This window comes from Plecotus auritus (genome assembly GCF_963455305.1).
Source record: "Plecotus auritus genome assembly, chromosome: 3".
NCBI lineage: Eukaryota > Metazoa > Chordata > Mammalia > Chiroptera > Vespertilionidae > Plecotus > Plecotus auritus.
Genome location: NC_137772.1, coordinates 78,068,850 through 78,077,756, shown reverse-complemented (window position 1 = coordinate 78,077,756; position 8,907 = coordinate 78,068,850). Strand labels below are relative to the sequence as shown.

Sequence of the window (8,907 nt, the reverse complement as noted above, 5' to 3'; positions counted from 1 at the left end):
GTTGCACCTCTTCTGGTGCTGTTTCAGGGTTTTGTGACAAAGGACAGGCCACCAGTTGAAGTGACTGTTCAATTTTTTCAACATCAGAAAACCGACAACAGAATTCTGCATGCAGGTCATCCAGTGATTTGCTGTATTTCTTCACGTTTTGGATGGTCTCCTTCTGTGTGACTAGTGTGGCAAAATGAGTGAAGACTTTGTCTGAAATTTGTCTGGAAAAGAAAATCAACTTCAATTTAAAGGCTTTCACATTAGTGTACATGTCATGTACATACTGATCTTTTCCCTGTAGCTTCACATTTAGCTCATTCAAATGTGAAAATATATCTACAACAAATGCAAAGTCACACAGCCAATTCTTGTCACTCAGCTCAGTAAATTAGTCAGACTTCCCCTTTAATTTAAAAAAACGCACCAATCTCTTCTTTGAGCTCCCACACTAGTTGGAAAACTTTGCCCAAACTCAACCAGCAGACACAAGAGTGGTAAAGTAAGTCGTGGTGATCCACATCAGTTTCCTCCAGAAACTTAATAAACTGACGGTGCTGAAGTCCCTTTGCTCGAATGAAATTAACAAGCTTTACGACTGGATTAACAACATGATTAAGTTGTAATATACACTTGCACAATGATTCCTGGTGAATAATACAGTGAAGAAAAATAACATCTTGGTTAGGGTTCTCCTCTTTCACTTTATCCTGAATTCTTTTTAGCAGTCCAACATTTTTTCCAGTTAAATTTGGAGATCCATCTGTCGTGACATTAGCAAGTTTACTCCATGGTAGCTTCATTTTCTCGATGACAGTAGACACCTGGTCATACAAGTCCTCTCCCCGTGTTTTTCCTTTCAGTGGCTCCATGGCTAAAAACTCCTACGTAATTTCAAAATTGTCACTAATCCCTCGGATAAAAATTAAGAGCTTAGCAGTGTCCTTTACATCATTACTTTCATCCAATGCTAGTGAATAAAACTTAAAGAACTCTGCCTTACTATTTAACTTGCTGGCCAAGTCTTCATCAATCAGTTCCACTCAATGAGTCACTGTCCTGCGCGATAAGCTGAGTTTTTCAAACTTGCCTTTGCTCTCTGGACACAAGAGACCTGCTGTCTCTATCATACATTATTTCAAAAACTCGCCTTCAGAGAGAGGTTTGCTAGCTTTTGCTAATTTGAATGATAGCATAAAACTTGCTTTGGTAGTTGTCTCTTGAATTACAGTTTGTCTGTGAAAGACATTTTGCTGAGCCTGTAATTTAGCCATCAACCTCTGTGCATTAGCCTCCCGTTCTTGAGGTGACCGCTTGCTAGCATAGTCGCCATGCTTTGTGGCAAAGTGACGGCTGAGATTGTACTCTTTGAAGACTGCAAGTGTTTCCTGGCATATCAGACATACCGGCATTGATCGGACTTCGGTGAAAAAATATTTTGTTGTCCACTCCCTCTTAAACACTCGGCATTCACTGTCCACTTTCCTTTTCTTTGGTCCACTCATGTTTAATATTGGGCTAAAACCAACAGTACCATTCTCTTATTAAATTCTTTACTAAAATAAGACAGTAAAGTATAAAAACAAGTGATTAAATTTGCTCTACTATAACATTTTTGGTCTTCTAAAAAATATATATATAACAAAATCATCTGAAAAAGTTCAGACATGGGACAGAGGCACACCCTGACCGTAGAGAGCAACCCCTTTCCTCCATAGGAAACCTGTGTATCTTTCACACAGGACCTTTGTTTATGGTAACACACATAGCTGCACATTGCTGTGTCTTCCAGACACACTTGTATGGGAGGTGCTAGGGCAGTGCAAAACATGGGTAACCAGTAGTTACCACTAGCACTTCCGTTACTGGCAAAAAACAGCCGCAGTGCACATAGTGTAAAAAAGCCCATTATCAATGTCAGATTGCATCCACTGGACTCTATAAAAACAACCAAGTGCCACTTTTAAATGCCCATTGCAACAGTTTTTCTTATTATAAGCTGGAAATGGCAGGATATTTATATATATACCCCTACTGTGACAGCCTGGCAGAGCATTACAAAGGAGAAAACCCAGCATCTGGTGATGTCCATAAGTATAAGACTTCAGGCTGTCATTACCAGGAAAGGGTTTCATCCAAGTATTAGATATGAACATTTGATTTTCAGTTTTTCATTTGTCCAATTACTTCTGAAACCCTGAAATTAAGCGATTTTGTAATAAAATCTTTAGTTCATCACATTTCTATACAATCTTTTTGTTCAACCCACTGAATTAGGGTTCGTTCACACTAGCCGTGCTGCCGTTGCAGTGTGGTGCAGTACTGCAATGCAGCGCAGCTAGGGTTAATGCAGGGTACACAGGTTTCCATCATGTTTGCGTTGATGCTAATGTGCAGTGGTGCATGTTAACACAAATGCCCTCTAGCACGCATTTTTACAGGCGCAAGGGGGAGAAGCAAATGCTGTGCAAAATGCATTTGTTTTGCCGCTAACACATGCAGCCTCTGGAAGATTAAGAGGTTGTTCCTTCTGAATGGGCGGATATAAATGGCCGTGTTTCCCGACGTTGCCATGTTAACACTGCTGCTGGTGAAGGAGCAAGGAGCTGAGGGGAGAGCAAGAGAACCCTTCACTCTTTCGGCTCCGCAGGCCGGATAGAACAGCCGAATGGGCTGGATCAGGCCCGCGGGCTGTAGTTTGCCCACGGCTGAAGTGTATATGAATTCTCCTTAAGAAAAAATCTGAGATTTTATTCTTTGGAATGTAAATATATGTCTTTTGTGGGAAGAAAAGACTAATATTTGTGACATTTCAACCCAGGGTTTGTTTAGGGTTTTGTTCCCTCTTGAAATGTAAACAATTAATTCCTAGGAGGTAAATATCTCTTGGAGTTCTTACAACCAACTCAGTTATAATTTAGCTTTGTTTTTAGCCCAGGTAATTTTCAGTAAAATTTGCTGAGAAAGCAGTAGAAGTACTAACTGTGCAGAAACTAATGTATTTTCTTCAGAAATCAGTGATGTGAAGTGGTGCTGGGGCTGAAAGTTAATGGAGGCAGTATTTAGTATGACAATAGCAACACCATGCAGATTTTTTTTAGTAAGAAAAAAATTCATGGTCAAATTAAGTTTGAGTTACATTTTTTTTTTTTTTTTTTACTGTTTGGAGAAGGGAGACTGCAGACAAAGATACATTTTGAAGCTGTGTAGGCATCTGTGTTTGAGACATTAGACCTGGATAACACAAAGGATATAGAAAAAGAAGGCAAGGAGCCAAATGCATTCTCTTTACTGTTAGAAAGAAATGGTGATTATGGAGACAAGCACAGTTAGGAAGCTTTCAGTGGGTGGTCAGGTTACTGGAATGGCAGGAGATAGAATGGACAGGTTATAAATATGTTAAAAAGAATGTTTTATCCAGATTATTTTTTTCAGGTGGACAAAAAGAGGGAAATGAAGTAAAATGGGTAGGTCCTTAAAGGGTTTGAAAGTGGGATAGCGTATATGTCTAGGTCAGATATGTGTCTAGGTCAGGGGTGGGCAAACTTTTTGACTCGAGGGCCACAATGGGTTCTTAAACTGGACCGGAGGGCCGGAACAAAAGCATGGATGTAGTGTTTGTGTGAACTAATATAAATTAAAAGTAAAGGAGCAGAGGGGAGAGCAAGAGAACCGGATAGAACAGCCGGATCCGGCCCGCGGGCTGTAGTTTGCCCATGGCTGGCTAGGTCATGGAAATTGGGGATGAGGAAAACAGTGGCTTAGGCAGGGGGGCATGGGAACTCACTGGAACATGAGATGAAGTAATAAGAGGAGACTTGGGAGAACGTCATATTCAGTGTTCTACTGCTCATAGAGAATCAAGGGCCAAGAATGTAAAGGTAAATGCTAGGGGACTGGGAAGAGATGTAAAAGAATAAAATACAAGAACACATGAATATAAAGTGACTAGGGGAAGAAATGTAGCTGGTAAAGCTAGGGTGAAAACAATTGAGTTTTAGGACTTAAAACTGCATAGAAAAACAATTTTAAGATTTTTCTAATCTTTCTCTTTTTGAGATACCATTTTAACATTATTACTAAAGTATGCATGCTAGTGGAAGGAAATATGTTAAAGAAATTTAAAGAAGAAAAATATTACTTGTAATCCCTGTATCTAGAGATGACAACTGTTAACATTTCCATATTTTTATCTAATGCATATATATTTACAAAATGGTATCATATTATACATACACTAGAGGCCTGGAGCATGAAAATTTATGCACTCAGTGAAGTCCCTCAGCCTGACCTGCACCCTCTCACAATCCAGGACCCCTCGGGTAGGCTCCCTAGGCCTGGCCTGAGATCAGAACCTATTGGGGCTTTCCTTCCCCCCACTGCTGGCAGCTGGCCCCGCCCCCACCGCTGCCACTGCTTGCCATCTGTGCAGCCCTGCCCCCCCCTCCCCTGCCACTGGTCACCTCCCTCTGCAGGTGACAGGTGTGGGGTGCGATCACTTGGCTGGCCTGGGCATCCCTTTGCAGGGCGATCTCTGGCTGGCCCCGCACACCCACCACAGCATCGCTGGATGGTGGCCTGGGCCTCCCTCTGTGGGGCAATCAATAGCGGGGGCCCCCAGATCAACCACCCTGCAGAGGGAGGCCCCGCCCACCCACTGCAATGCCACCAGCCGGGTAGCCTGGGCCTCCCTCTTTTTTTTTTTAAGTAAGAGTAATGTTTACTGAGCAATACAGAACTGAGTACTATGAAGGGTTTACCAGGATGGAAATGCACTGCACCCCTGCCCCTGCCACCCCCAACACCTAGAGACTACAGTACTTAGAAGTTACATGCAACGGTCATAACTGCTGAGTATCTGTTCGTAACAAACAAACGATAGCATATTTATACTGTATCACATTGAGTGATTATAGAAATCCATTTATATATTGCTTATATAAAATCTTTTTTTTTGTAAAAACAATATTAAAAAAAGAGAAAGTATAAAAAAACATGTGCAGTTGAAAGCCCTGCCAGGACAGCCAGTCTGTAAACATTCAGTGAGTATGTGCTTTGGAAGGGCGCTTGTGCCTCGTGCCCACAGCAACTCCAGCAGGACCGGTAAGGGTGTGCCACAGCTGCCACTCCAGGCAGGACTGAGCTGGGCCATGGTGGGTGGGTATGGCAGGGCCTGGCACTGTGCCCTTCTCCAGCCTTGCATCAGGATCAGGGTCAGGGTCAGGGGCAGGGCTGGGGGCAGGCAGATTGAAGTTTCACTGAGTTCCATACTCAGCCTAATTTTGGTTACAAATCATGGCTTTTCCTGGCTGCTCGGAGGTCCTTTGGGTGGGTGCCCTGACGGAGAGGCCAGAGAAGTGCCTGTCGCGGCCCAGTTGGGCGTCTCTCCAGCCCAGAGCCTCTGTCCTGCCTCCTGCAAGCCTGGCCCCAGGCAGAACAGGCCCCCCTCAGGACTACTTTGGTCTCAGCCTGGGTTTCTTCCCCTGGTGTGGCTGATCTGAGTTTCACAAAAAGCCCGGCTGATGCTGGCTATGCCGAGCCTCATTGAAGAGTTTTTCATGCAGCAAGGAAGAGCCCTCTGGGACCCTCCTCCTCCTTCTCCTCATCTCCTCCTCCTCCTCTTCCTCCTCCCAGCCCATGGTCACTTCTTCTCCAGCGGCTCCAGCAGTGGGTTGCCTTCTGAGTCAGGGGTCTTAACGCTGTCGGTCCTAACGATGCAGGTGGGGTGATGCCGGTTGAGCAACAGGATGAGCTGCTGCCGCTCCTGCTTCAGCTCCTCCTTCTGGGTTTTCAGCTCCGCATTCATGAGCTCCAGCCACTCAGATTCCCGCTGCACACACTCCTTCCACTCCTTCTTCTTGTTCCGGCATTGGGCTGCCACCACTTTGTTCTTTTCCCGGCACCTTTCCTCCGCTCCTCTAGCTCACTTTTCACAGGTTGAGGCCTCTTGCCAAGTTTCAGCTCCAGGAAGTGCAAAGGGGTGATTATGGCTCCAATGTTGTGGATGTCAGCGCATTTCAGCTTCTCTGCAGTCAGGGCTGAGCTGGGGGGTTTGGTTAGGGGGCCAAGCGCTGGCAGGGAGCCCACAGTCATGGAAGGGTCTGGGATCTGCCCAGGGATCATAGCAGGAGGAGTGGCAGTCCAGCCCTGCAGAAGCCTCGGGTGGAGGCTGCAGGCACTGTGCCCGCTCAAGAGCCACCATGGCGCCAGCCCCACCCTGAAGCATCCACCGCAGCCATGCCTCCCCTTGCAGCCACCAAGCGTCCCTCCTGCAGCCTGTGGTGGGCGGCCTGGGTCTCCCTCTTTGAGGCAATTGATCATGAGGCTCTGCCTGCCTGCTTCATCGCCCCTCACCACTTGCCTGCCTGCCTCATCACCCCAACCACTCGCCTGTCTGCCTCATCACCCCTCACCACTCGCCTGCCTACCTCATCACCCCTAACCACTTTGCATGCCTGCCTGATCACCTGCCTGCCTGATTGCCCCTTAACCACTTGTAGGGGGGCTGTGGTGGTTCTGGTCTCTGGTTGTTCTGGTCGTTCTGCTGTTTCGGTCACTGGGCTTTTATTATATAGGATACTTGAAAACTCCTCCTCCTTTTTGTCATTCAGTCGTAATAATATGTCTACTCTTTCTGTTAGAAGTTTTTCTATGCCATTATTTTGAATAATATTCTTTTCCTTCCTAACAAAATGTTTGCAGACAGTCCCTCTTATCTTTAGGTGAATAGAATGGAAGAAATAAGAGAAGCACATAGTTCACATTCTTGCAGTTCCAGGTCTGGGTTATTACATTCCAGGCCCTGTATTGAAGTAGCTGTGTTTGTCTCATCACTCATTTCTGTTAAAATGTTCCCACAGAAAAATTAGCACAATGCCAGAATTCCTTCCTTTGGCCAGGGAAGATCTTTAATATTTATAAATAATTTTCATAGTCATTATGCATTCTACTTTGTTTCATAACAGCCCTGTAAGGTGGATGTTACTATTATTATTGTTATTGTTATCATCATCATTTTTAAATCCCCACCTGAGAATATGTTTTTATTCATTTTAGAGAGAGAGAACAAGAGAAACATTGGGATGTGAGAGAAAAACTTTGAGTGGTTGCCGCCCACACATACCCCAAACCTGCAACTTAGGTATATGCCCTGATTGGGAATTGAACCCACCTTTTGGTGAACAGGATGGCACTCCAACCAACTGAGCCACCTGTCCAGGGCAGGCAGATATTATTATTATTTAAATTTTGAAGAAGAGAAACTTAAAGCTTAGAGATGTTGAATAACTTTACTAAGGATGTATGTGCAATTCACAGGTAGTGGAGCCAAAAATAAAATCTATGTTCTTAAAAGTCCATTCTTGTTCTTTTACTTCTTAAATAAATACAAATAAAGGATTATTATTAAAATAGTCTGAACCTCCTTTATAAAATTGGAAGCTTTGCAAATGTCAAGGACCTAGTAACTCACACAGTATAATTAAAGCAACTGGTAGAAATGGACAGAAAACAATAATTTTAGAAGCCAAAATTGGAGTCAAGTTTCTACTTGGCAAATTTGTTTAGATAATTGCCTGACACTCTCCTCATTTTGCCCTAAAATATGTTTCCTGCCACTGATAATGGGTGTCATGGTGACGTACATGTGGGTTAGGAGGAAAAGTCTCAAGGCTTTAGTCTGCTGCTGGGCCTTGATAGTATATCTCATTCCCTGCCCTCGCAGGGCTAAACACCTTCCATACAGGTTATACCTCTGTGGGAGTTTTCAGGGACATTGAGAAAACTCAGAAATAATACCTGTCAGAATCATAAGGAACTTTGGCCCTCTAAGTGATATCTTGATTTTATGTGCTGACATCATGGCAAATTAAATTTAACATCATAAAGCCAGAGGAAGCACTGATGAGAAATAATTACCTAATAATATTTGCAGAACCTTAATAGGTATTGAAGGGAACATGGAGGTGAACATAATCCCTGCTCAGGGTGTAATAGTTGCAGGAGGACTGGTAAAGCATGCCCGTGGGGGCAGGGGGTTGCTTACCAGTATGAGGTTAATTACCTCTTCAAGGACTGACAGAAGTGACATTGACAAGAACAGAAAAGGAGAAGGCCTTGAAAATCATGCTCTTTACCTATTGGGAGGAAGAAGTAAAGGGAGATGTAAAGTAAAATCATCCTGCCACACTGCATGCATCCCTCCTTTCGCTGCTCCTGTCCATTTCTAAGGTTAACATGAGAACCATTCCTAACTGGGTATGGCTCAGTCACATTTTAGAATCTTTTTAATATTTACTTTGAATTTGAAGACAGCAGGAGCCTTAGGAATGATTCACTGAAAAGCTTGGTCCAATCCAGCATATCCGAAGTGAAGTGTTTTAGAATCTTTCCAGATCAACATTGGATAGAGTATAGCCATTTATTATTCTTTATTTTAGAAGGCAATGGTCTGTGGGGACCATCCTAACTAAAATAGGTTTCTTTTTTCTTTAAATAGAATGCCAAATATAATTGTCATTGCTCCTTGCAAATTAATTCTAAGTTCATGTCACTATTTTAAAGGGTGAATTTATGTTACATATTCTTTCTAAGCAAGATAGCATTAGGCCATATAATAATACTGCAATAATAAAAATGTACTTTATGTGTAGCATAATAGGATACATTTATGGAACCATATTTTGAGCCAGCTACTGTTTTAAACTTTAAAAATATTAACTCACTTTATCCTTATACAACCCTTTGTGGTGGGCACTATTATTATTTTTCCTCTATTATAAATAACTAGAGGCCTGGTGTATGAATTCATGCATGGGTGGGGTCCCTTGGCCTGGCCGGCGATTGAAGTTGATCAGGGGTAGGGGGGAGCGGCTGACCAGGGGGAGGGACCGTGGGAGGTTGGCCAGCCAGCTGCGGGAA

The 8,907-nt window shown here is 43.5% G+C and overlaps 1 pseudogene across 1 annotated transcript; it reads right to left on the bottom strand.

Moving 5' to 3' along the window:
* Nucleotides 1-5,629: 5,629 nt before the first annotated feature.
* Nucleotides 5,630-6,111, bottom strand: LOC308244703 (jun dimerization protein 2-like; annotated as a pseudogene). The gene has a single exon. The product of its transcript is annotated as a jun dimerization protein 2-like (transcript).
* Nucleotides 6,112-8,907: the final 2,796 nt, after the last annotated feature.